This window comes from Spea bombifrons, chromosome 8 (assembly GCF_027358695.1).
Source record: "Spea bombifrons isolate aSpeBom1 chromosome 8, aSpeBom1.2.pri, whole genome shotgun sequence".
NCBI lineage: Eukaryota > Metazoa > Chordata > Amphibia > Anura > Pelobatidae > Spea > Spea bombifrons.
In genome coordinates this window covers 30,369,872-30,382,649 of record NC_071094.1, presented here as the reverse complement: position 1 = coordinate 30,382,649, position 12,778 = coordinate 30,369,872, and positions in this window count along the sequence as shown.

Genomic DNA, 12,778 nt, shown 5'->3' with positions numbered 1-12,778 from the left:
TTTCAGGCAGATGCATATAAGCACCGTTTTAGCCCAATCTGCTAGAAAAACACCTTATAATACTGCCTTACGGCAAATAAATAAGACAGCTCAGTCTTAATCACCCAGCAGGACTCTCTAACTAAGATAAAGCTATGGAGGAGAGAATTTCATTCTACAGGCCGGATTTCCTTAGCATTGCCATAAGGAATCAGGTCAGTGTGGTGATGGCGTAACACGTATCGTTCTTACCAGAACACCATGGCATAGGTTGGGAAAGTATTTACCTGAATCAGAAGGGCTTTCAACACATACTTGGAATACCTAATATAGACTAATAAATTACCTAAACAAATTACCAAGAAATATCTTATTATTTATTTATAACTCTTGGTCTCTTATTCCAGTGTATATGTGTTTGTGTATCTATCATCTGTACATGCACACCTACACATAACACACACACACACACACATATATATATATATTTACATGTTAATAAAACATGTTTGAAATTGACAGCAGTTTATAGAGTTAGTCACCAAACAAGCGTAAACCATACTCGCTGCCTTTTTAATTCCTGTTTGGCACCTTACTGGCGCCTGCTCATTCAACAACCTACACATATAATTTTGCATGTCATTTGCAATAGGGCAGGATTATTCTGATCGTTAAACTGTTAAGCATATAAACCACAATAGGATATTTGCCATTTATACAGTAGTATGCTGTTTTCCCGTAGAACACCATTTATTGAGCCATGCTGGTTTTTCTTTGTCGTAATATTGTTAGGTACCATAAAATAATATAAAATAGTGCATTCAATATAGTCATGCAATTATTTGAGAAAGGATAATCAATAAACGTGGCGCTTAAAATATGTTTAATTCCTCTTTCTGTGACACCCGGTTTCTTCCACAAATCACCATGCGTTAGATCACACTTGGGGTATCTTAGTGTTGTGATGTCCAGACTTTGGTCAACACTTGGGAATCTTTTTTTAGATATTTTTTTTAGATATATCTCTTTCCAGTTCTCACTTTCTGTCTTTGCAAACATTTTTCTTTGAAGATGGATATCATCTGGGTATTATCCTGAGCATTCCCCGAAAGACAGTTCCGCAACAATGGGCTTACTACATATATTCCCTTGACGAGGCATTTAAAGGAGAAAAGAATTGCAAACGCAACCCCATTGAGAGGACACACATCAGACGTACAGAAATGTATCCAATATCACCCCAGAAATGTATAATTCAGAACTGGTCTCATTCAGATTGCGGCTTAGAGTACACAATATAAAATATACATTTTCCCAAATAGCAATTCACAGTTTGCGATCCTTAGTTGGCAAATTAGTTTTTCGCTATTAAGGAGATCAATGGAGGTAGCATTTTTGATGATATTCAAATGCATGATATGGGCCATGAAAATGCCTATTAATTATTAATTATTTATTTAGATGTAGCAAAAAATGTAGCATGTAAAGACTCGGAAGACTGTATTCTGGCTCATTTCACTTTTAGGAAGGATATCATGGTGTTATACACCCATACAACAGAATGAACAGGTAAATACAAGTGGTTATTTGAATATGCCTCATTTAAATAAGAAAACTACTATTATAGAAAACTAGATCTCATTTTCGAGGTTAATGCCTACAGCCACAGGCGTGATTGATAGTGATTTGCTATTTCCACTTGTAGAGTTTAAGTCCTTTAAAACTTCACATACTTGGATTTTTTACCCACCGGGTTGAACCACTTCAGTTGCTTTTAGTACATGGACTGAGTGTCCAAATAATGTGTGTGTGTGTTCAATAATTTACACTTTTATTAAACTGAATTAGAGCTAAATCCTAAATTGCCTTTTATGTTAAATTAGACATTAGCGATAATTAAATCATAACAGCGCCCGCGGATTATCTGCCTTTGGCAACTTAACAAAACTGCATTCTAATAAAACTACGTCTACCATGTGATTTTTGCTTTTCAACCGGTAAAATTATTTCATTATTGGTTCTGCTGCTTAAAAAGCTTTGCACAGCTTTGCTTCCACCAAAGAATAATAAGGTAATGTGGAGGAAAAACCAAATAAGATCCTGCTTTTTGCAACTACCTTTCCACCATGTTTGATACTAAGGACCACTATTGTCTTCTTCAATCCCTTCACAAAATTGTCATAAAACAATATTCTGGAAAACAAGGAATGTCTAGCTGTGCTAAGTTATTTCAAAAGCTTTCCTATTGATCACTTATCCTTCTAAAATGATAAACTTGGATTAACGAACACAACGTGTCCGTGTCATTGGAACACAGGAGTGATGGTTGCTGATAAAGGACCTCTGTGCTCCTATGATCATATGTGCAACGTTAACAACGTCTGCTCTGTATTTCTGATCCATTTGATGTTATTTTAATGACAAATTTTGCTTTTCATTCAAAAACAAGATCCCAAACCTTTGAATGGTAGTGTATATATATATATATATATATATATATATATATATATATAAAAATATATATTTTGTAATTTATTATAATTTATTTGTTGAATCACTCAGTGTAGTATTTATAGAAAACACACAAATTACACAATTGTTCCTTTAACTGGTTAAAGCTGAAGTTATGCCGGTGAATCACATCCAAACAATAACATATAATAGAACATTGTTCTGACTCTAGACAAACAGATGACTCAATACTTGCCTATTACCTTACTTGATACATTAATGAAAGAAAAAAAATACCTTAAAGGCTGTTGAATTGAAAGTGTGTAAATATAACGTATAATGGCTTTTTTCTAAAGGTTTAAAAAGAAAACTGGCACAAATCTATTTTGCTACTGTTTGGATTTTTTAAGATTTATAGATAACAAGCAATTAGATACTTACTCAGGTGCTTACTTAAAGAGTCATTATTTGAATGATTGAGGGATTTTGCTTTAATATATCAGAATTTTGTCACCAGGAGTTTCTGTTCCTCTAAACCAAATCTTCTGGTTTATCTAATATTATTATTATTATTATTATTATTGTTATTATCCGTGTAGCATCATTCACATTCGAAGGTTTCATGAATAAAAGAACATGGAAGAAAATGTATCCCTTCCTTTGTGATATGAGATAAATGAGAATTGAATTTGTATCAATATTTCCCTATATTAATATTTTGTCCTCATTTATGATGTAAGACTGTATCATGATGATGACTAGTACAGCCTGTGTCTCCACCCGCTTCTTAATTAAGGGCCAAGTTTTGCCAGGATAGGAGATATGACAAAGCAAACTCTGCTAACTCAACGTTCTTTAATTTGGGAGCTCTGATGTATTTTTGGGGCATCCTGTATACCGTGGTCAATGAAGAATCCGTCTTAAAGCTCTTGAGTGAAATGAGGGATCATATGTAGAAATCAGATAGATTTACTTTGGTTTTTTTCCTCCCTCTATTTTGTTTTCTTTAATACTAACAAATAACAACAAACCACCAGCATGTAACATGTTATATGACTCACCACTTACTGTTTTATCTCATCTATGAAGATGAAGGCTAAACACTTTTATTGTTTTCTTAGTGTTTATTAAGTTTGGTTTTTTGAGAGCTTTTTCACTTTTAGAGGGCTACACAAATGTTTCCTTATATAGATATAATTATATCTATATCTATCTATCTATCTATCTATCTATCTATCTATCTATCTATCTATCTATCTATCTATCTATCTATTTATCTATCCAATTATATATATATATATATATATATATATATGTGTGTGTACTGTGTGTTTTTATAACTTAAGGTATGAAACTTTTTTTACTTTAATGATATTTAGTGATTGGCTTTTGTCGTAAACAGCATTAGACATGGGTAATATTATTGCCGGGTATAAAGGTTAATTCACAAGAGCATGTCTTGGCCAGTTGCTCAGTTTAGTGGAACTGCATTTGCATGCATATTACCCTGATCAGGAACTCTGCATCCAGAAAAGTGGAGAAAATGGGTTGCTTTCCATAGATAGATTATTATTATTACTATTATACTTTATTTATAAAGTGCTGACAGATTCTGCAGCACTGTACAAAGATGAAAATGATACAGCATTTAATGATAACGACAAGTACAATCCAGCAATTGACATACAGATACAAGAGGAATGAAGGGCCCTGGTCCCTCAAGAACATACAATCTAGGTGGATAAGGGGTGAGAAACAGGAGGTGAGGACTGCGAGGTAGTGAATGACGTTACTGTACGGTGAGATAAAGGCTGTAGGTGGGGGTGAGTGAGGTTTTGATGTTTGTGTCAGCGGTAGGCTTCCCTGAAGAGAAAAGTTTTTAGCGAGCGTTTGAAGGAGGGTAGAGTTGGTGCGAGTCGGACAGCTCGGGGAAGAGAGTTCCTGCGGGTTGGTGCTGCGCGAGAGAAATCCTGTAGGTGGGCGTGGGAGGAGGTGAAGATGTGAGGAGCAGGTCAGTGTTGGATCTTAGATGGCGGGCTGGAGTATATTTGCTGATGAGGGAGGATAGGTAGAGGGGATTGGCGTTAGTGAGAGCTTTGTAGGATAGAGTGAGTGAGTCTGATCCAAATGCGAGTCTGCTACGGCACAAGTGGGAGAGCCAAGACTGACTTGGCCTGGGGAGCAAGTAGACAAATCAAGCTAACTATCCTCTGTTGAGGCCAGTCCCTGTTTCTTTATCCTGCAGATCTCAAATGAAAAAAATATTTTAAACCATGAAAATAATCATATTTTTTTAAAAGACCGTACCCCACAAAGGGTGCACTTGATTCCCATTGCGTCTTCTCCCCCTGCTCGTTCTTGGGTCAAGTCAGATGAGTGGCTCAATTGTTTCCATGTTCTTGTCAATTATAAACTAATTCATAATGTGTGCTTAGAAGCTACCTCCTAAAAAGTTAAACTATATATAAAACCTTTGCAGGAGAAAATAAATGTTAGAAAGGTCTCAGCCATCGTTTCTAGTGGAGGTAAAGCAGAGGTTGGGTCACATGATAAGTTAGTTGGCTCCTAACTATAAACAGCTATTATAAACAAAACCAAACATTCCCTTCAACTGCTTGCTTCACAAAAGTCAACATGCACAAAGAAAAGGGCTGTGTATATTCAGTCTAGTAGGCCTGTAAAAATGATCTATTAATTTTTATCTGTTTTCAGTGATTTCTCTGATTGACAATTTTGTGTAGCATTTTCTGTCTCCCATAGCTGTGAGCTGTAATATCATTATAACTCACCGTTGCAAGGTTTGGCCATATGGAAATGTTAAGCAGAAAATCAGACCTTGATGTCGTAACATAACAATATCGCTCCTGGGTTATTTGAGTTAAACATGGTTCTCTTGTGTCATAGGCTGCCTTGTTACTGTTATTTAATTGCATCAGTAAATTGGACTAGATAGGCATTATGTTTTGGTATGAGGTAAGCTGGGTGGTAGAATTCTAGTTGCTTTGGGTTGACTTGCACAACCATGCTGCCCAATTTCTTCCTTGTTTCTATTTGTAGTTATCATGGGGCTACAAAGCTCAAGTCCATCAAGTTCAGCCTTGCTATAGGATGTTATGGCCTTTTACCTTGAGTTACTAATGCAGTAACAATGTCATTAATGGTACCTACCCCTTACATTCTCACATTGATAAACTAGAGATATCCCCAAAGCTTTCCTCTTCAAAGGAGTTAGTTATGCACAGAGTTGGGGGTCAATAGTAGGACCCCCAAGAAATCATTATGAGTGGAACCCATAACCTTCAATGAATATATACATCTGTATTGATTGTTACCCAAGGGTCATAGGGAATAACATTACTATAAGTTAATGGAGCATCTACAACAGACTGATGAGACCTGGTGATGTTTGAAACATAAGACTCTAATTACTACACAGATGTGGCTCATGCTGTATGGCCGTGCTGTGTGTGTCCTACAACCTATGGCCTATGTACCTGTCCCTGGTAATCTGAGACAGTCAGCATTGTCTATAACTCATACTCAATCAGTGTTCTATGTTTGTGTTCTTCAGGCTGAGCAATTCAGTGTTTAGCAGATGTAGCATTACTATTTTATTCACATAATCCCCAAAATGTAGGCGCTTGAAAAGAAGGTTTGAAGCGCTGCTTTCCATAGTCCGAGGGTTCATATTGACTCTTGATGTGTCCTGAACACGCATTCTCCATCTATAAAGATTACCTCTATTATTGCAAACAAAAATAAAAATGCAAAGAAAAAAAATAGGTTGTGTAATTGTGGTGCCATTGTGATCACAATGAATCTTTCACCCTCAGATAAAACTCTCTATTGAAGAGCTGTTTAAAGGACAGTATGTTTTTTTATCTCTCACAATGGTGAAAGGAGACAAAGGGCAATTATCTGTTCTTTTTTTAGTTTGCAACATACAAGAACTAATAGCACAGTGGTAACCGACAGCAAAATCTCCACGGGGCGTTGAATTACGATTCCTATGATTCCTAGCCAGTCTGTGTATAAGGAGATTTGACATATAATGTACCTAAAGTTTGGTGGATCAGTTGACCTTGACCTCTGAAACGCATCTTCTGCTGTGTGAGGCCTGCTCTCCTTGTTACCACCAAGCCCCATATATTGCAATGGGCCAGCTAGGCATAGTTATTTCTCCCCTGCTGGAGAGCTCCTGCCTACTCTTCACTGACATTATTTTTTTATTAAATAAAGATTGTGCACCCTGAACCTTCACACCCCCATGTAATGGCTGTCCACTCTTGTTAACACCAACTAGCTGAGGATGATAGGAGTTTAACAGTAGCTGCCAATTACCCAACCCTGTTTTAAAACATGTACTAACGATAACCAATTTTCTGTTTAAACGTTGGTTATAATTAGATGTTCTGTGGAAGCCTTAGTCAGGTTTCTTTTCTTGAAGGTTCGGCTTTACTACTTCACTTTATATATATATATATATATATATAAGTGGCAGGAAGGGGTACGTCTACCTTAACACGCAAGTAGATGAAGCAAAATGTCTAAGTTAAAGGTTAGGATCCTGTGACGCGAAGTTTGGTGGAGTGCGTGAGTTGCCACTAAATGGCATACAACTTGGATATAATCTCGTTGGGCATTTTGAACGCCTCCAATAATAAAGCACATAACTTTGACATCTAAGCAACCTTTGAATGGTATTTTGGCAGCTGTAGTCTGCAGTGACTTTGATGCCAGAGGTTCCTTGTGACCTTTGTTTGGCACAGTATTCTTGGCCAGCTTGTGAATGAGGGCCTTGTACTTACTATTGGCTATTTTTTTTAAGGAAAGGCCTCTACTGGAGTAGCTGGAATTGCTTGCTTTATAGTATTTTTGTAATGCCCCATATCCACCTCCTTCATGTAAAGAGTTGTCTGCAAACCAATGAGATAGACCTCCTCTTTGTCGAAGTCAGTGGGCTAGACATGCCACGATGGCAATATTTCTGTCTCATGGGCCCCTTGGCACTAGACATTTAGTGCCTCTTACAATTTTAAAACAAAAGGAACCCGTGATAGACATACATTAAAGCTCTCCAGCTATGAGCTGGAGTCTCACAGTGAAGCCCTGCACCCTTGGTCAGTTTCTTCTTCCTCTGGGCAGGGTGGCAGTATTTTACCGCACCCACTCCCCCATGTTCTGTGTATTCCATGCCCTCTCCCCTGCTTCCCACCCAGTTTGCTTCCAATAAAGACAGCATGAGGTTAGCCTCACAACTTCAAAAGCCGCTTTATCACAGAAGATGAGAGCTTCTGGGGTAAAGAGGGTAGCCAAACTTGGGAAGCCCCCAGAGATGATAAGTCTGACAAATACCGCAGTTTAAATTAACACCGGCCTCAGAGAGTGAAGGTCATCTGATAATTGTATGGGTATATGCTGATCCAATACTAGAATACTATGAAATCAATAATAAGGACCTTCGTTTGACATCATATTCTTAACTCTACATACATTATGTAAAATAAAAGTAGTGAAAAAATGTAATTATGAGAATAATTTACATTTTTTTGTCATGGAGCTAAATGAAGCTGATGTGATTTGTGGTCTGATCCCCTGAAAAACAGGCTTTGATTAAACCAAATTAACAAAATTATTTCTTGGTGATTTCCAGAGTATTTTACCCTATTAAAAAGACTTGTTTAATCGTGTAATTATAAACTGAATAGTTGAAGCAATAATATAAATTGGCTTCTAGAATATGAAAATTGATATAACAGGGTAAGAGTACAGAACTAATCAGTTGGTTTTCGTTGTCATGCTTATGTTTGGTGTTCCCTGCGCTGCCAAAATTAGTAAAATAAGGCAGATTGTTGAAGAGTAAAAATGGGACAACTCAGGAAGATTAAGTGTGAAGGTGGGCAAAAGATGGGGATATAATAAAAAAAAGACTGGAGCATTGCAGGAATGGTTTATTTGCATTTAATAAATACAGTATATGGACATACAGTTTATAAAAGGCTGAAATATGAGTAGGGCAAATATGGTTCACCACATTTTAGGATTCTAGCTCATGCTCAAAAATACTTACGAGAGCGGGTCATAAAGATATTGCTGCACACATATTGCTTGTCCCTAAATCCCCTCTTCTATATGCAGCGTTTGTGTTGAAATCACCATGCACTGCCCACAGCACAATCTAAATCTAGATAGCGCACGATCTAAAAACAGCGGGAAGTCCTCTGGTTGCCAATCTTGCATGTTTGCTCAATGTAGGGTAATTAGGTGTTTAGAAATGTAAAACAGTAACATTCCCATATCAATTCCCCATTTTCCTTGCGTTCTGTGTAGTCAAAACAATGTAACTGGCATGTGCTAGGGTACTGAAACGATATTGTATTGGTGTGCTATGACCGATACACACTTATAAACGGGATTCATTGTGCCAACCGGGGTCATATGCTTGAGTCAACGGCTTGGCCCATGGCGTTTCTCTGAATACCATTAAGTTTTATACTTTAGGGTGTGCCTACCGCTCCCTTCATGTTGGGTGTTCACTAGGATTTTTCCGAAAATACTTTAATAATTATACACTACAACGCATATGCATGTGCCACTTAGCCTACATAAATTATTGATTTTTTAACACTGAATGTTATGTTTTATTCACATTTCGCCTTACCATTTATTATATAAATATACGTGGGAAAAAAGGGGATGAAGGTAAAATGTACCAAATATTCCACACATTCCACACATTAACAAAAAACCCCTGTTATTTTCTGTTGCCTTGCATGTGAGAACAGCCATCTTGTATCCATTATCACCATACTTGCCATTTTGCTCCAGGTGTCCTGGGACACAATGGGGCGGGGCCTAAAGCAGGTGGAGTTATGCATTGTTGTGTGACTCTACCTGCTTTAGGCTCCACCTTCTTCTGTCCAGGGAGTGCCGGAGCTCATTTACCTGCGTTTAGGCTGTGAGTGTCTCTCAAACATACGCAGCTTTACCCAGATTTGGGACAGGACCCAAAGGTGACGGGACAGGACCCAAAAAGGGACTGTCACAGCCAAATTCAGAACTTTTGGGGAGTGTGTTATTACATGTGTAAATTGCTGCTCTGTCCCCAGCTGTCATAACGCAGCTGCAAATGTTTATAGTCGTACCTGGGAACTTCAATGATCATAAAGGAGCTGGGTAGCTGCACACAATGTGGTTAGCCATCCAACGCTAGCCCCCAAATAGCAGTAAATGTGTTGGGAGCAGAAGGGGAGTTTGTTACGAGGTGGGCCTGGCTAAACACTGCTTCCCTGCCCCAGAGAGAGAGGAGAGTGACCTGGAGATCAGAGGAAGTAGAGCGTTACCCGGAGACTCTGGGTCAACCCTAGAGAGTTCTCAGGTATGTTTATAGTGCACGGTCTACTAAAACAATGCAGGTAGAACACAGGGAGCATGTTTACAACATGGGCTGGGTGATCATGGAAAATGAAGGACATGACATGAACTCATTACAAGATCAATAGAGGCAAATAAAATGTCAGCTGGAAAATACCCATCGAAATAATTTAGATGCTGTAAAAATAGCGGTAAAAAGTAATTTTCAACGATTCAATAAGTTATGGTTTTATCACACACTTCCTGATACTTCCTTTTTAATTGATGTGATGTTTTTGCTGGTCGTGTCGCTGTAACAGTTTCAGGGAGTTTGATGTGCACATTCGTTAAATGCATTCATCTGTAATATCCCCACATCATAGACTACTGGCCAATTTAGGAATTTGGCTCTGTTTTGGTGAAAAATGAGTTCCTGGAAAAATGCAGCATCCAATGACTCAAGGAATGTTCTTAAAACTTTACAGCTTTTCATTTCTTTAACAGACTCAACGATTTCCTATTTTCTGGGTGGTTGTGGTTCCACATTTTAGGAGACGAGATGATCTGAACGTTTAGTTACTGAGTTCTACTAGCCTTCTGTGATAACACACACACATACCACTATACCTGCTAGATAGATCACTGTGGGCCAGGTGTGGCCCTCCAGGGTTTTCTGTAGTTCCTAGGCAGCCATTGTCACAGTTTTAGCATAACTGAATCAATTTACTAAACCAACTATAGCCTGTGCATTATGATTGTTGACAAATGTAATTCTTTTTTGGATGTTTGACTTAACAGTTTACCTTTTGGAAGCTGAGATCTGTCATTGCATGCGGCAGAGCCAGCTATATCAGGATAACATAAGAGGGAGGAATAATCTTCCAGATCCTGAGAACCGGATGCTCACATAAAATACACATAAAGCGCAATTTAAATGTGATCTAGATTGCCTAGAACCCTAGGTCCTTCCCCTTCCAGAAAGCCCCTGGTTTACAGGATCTTCCATGATCTTACGCTGCAGACACGCTGAAAACATGGTCTTTTTGTTCATTTTAATGGCTCTGTTGCTGTTCCGTTTATCAGAGAGCCATAAATTGCATTCCCTAATTGTAATATTCAGCTTAGATTCGGAACCCAGATCCCCGTTCACGATTAGAAGTACACCACTTAGCGCATCAAGCGTTCCTGTTAATAGGCAAAGAAGCACCTCTTGTCTCCTTCAGAGATCAGTAAAAACAAACTGTACAACATTTGCCGCCATAAACACCCGACTCACCTGCCTTATTTAACATCATCCTTTGATCCTCCAGCAAATGAAATCCAAATTAACTAATTGCTTCTTGCGTTCTTTTCCACAAAAACACATATTGACAAATGAGTTAAGAACAAAATGACCTAGCAATAAATACATATAAATAGAATATTTTTTGCATTGGCTTCTGAATGGTTACAAACTCTTTTAATATTGCAATTATACAGAAAGCCAACAATGAAAAGTATATTTCTCAACTACTGACGATCGGCATCGGCAATGTGCCGTTTAACTATTTCACTTCTTGCAGGGTATTGTAACACGTTTCCATGCATTCCACAGAATATTATTTTTCTGTTATGTTTGTTAATTTTACCTATTGTATTTTACCTATGTATTTTACCATTTTAGGGTAGTTGTTGTGTTTTTTCAATCAAACCGTTACATATTTCACACAAAACCTATTTTACCACAGCTAGTATCAACAGTTACGTTTCTGCGTGTCAATTAGTAGCAATATTCCATTTTCATATTGCTCTTAGGACATAATATTCATGATGCAACTTCGCTGTAAATAAAGTTTAGTTACGGCGCGGTACAAAAAAGGCTTTTATGACCATGAGCCTGCAAAACTAGCTATATTTTGTGTTATTTCTTATATAATTTAATAATTACCTATTATCTTTTATCCTAGCTACTAGAAGCCTACTAGATCATCTGGTATTCAGATACACTTCCTCCCGAAGACTGCGTAATACATATAACTTGGGATGTTAATCTCAAATTATATCTATCCTTTAGAAAGATAAAAAAGGAACAGATTAGAGCAATGAATATGCCAAAAAAAAAGAATTTTGAGACTATGCTAATTTATGTTAAAATTACTTATTAGCGGTTCATTTTAATGTAAAAAGTTGATAATTGAGAAGTTTAAAAATTAGTCTTGAGTCAAATAGTTTTTTTACGCTTAATTTTCTGTGTTTCAATATATTGTAGTGTGAAAAAAGAAGCAGAAGTGTCCCAAGTGCCTGCATCCATAGAGAACCCCGATGTGTAAGTACTTGGCCTTATAAATAATTCCTCGGTGATGATCATTCATTTAAGAAAAAAAGATTTAGGAATTTTAAGTATAATTTTTTTGTAAATAAAACTACCAAAATGAAACATTATGTAAATCTGGTTTTGTGATGTTTGCACAAACATAATGTCTGTAGAAGGAAACATATGTATCAAAACGAAACATACTTTTTAACGGGGTTTTAAGTTTCTAGGCCATTATTCCTAGCTAAACTCAAAAAAAACATTAACAGATTTCATTTCATTACTTTAAGTCGTTGGGTGATCAAAAGTAGCCAGACAGGTTTCAGTTGATAATAAAAATGAAAACATTCAGGTAGAAGGATCTGATTAAGCAGCTCCAAGATGAATGTGAAAACAAATTCAGAGCTGCCAGTTTTATCAATTTTAACCTGGTTTATTTAAAGTTCAGATATTCTTGGTTGTATGTAGCATAGTAATACACAGAAAGGAATTAGTTCATCATAGTTCAATCAGTAATTAATAAATTGGCCTTTTATGTGTGAACCGGCCAGCGGTACAGCTCAAGCTTATCTATGCCCTCCGCTAGGCTCATTCTCAAGTCCCTTATGACCAAAATATTGAGTATGAAGAGAAGTTTGAGCTGGATTAGCTATCAAGCTAGGTCTGAGTCAAGCCAGAGGTCCAAACGTGAGATTGAAGTAT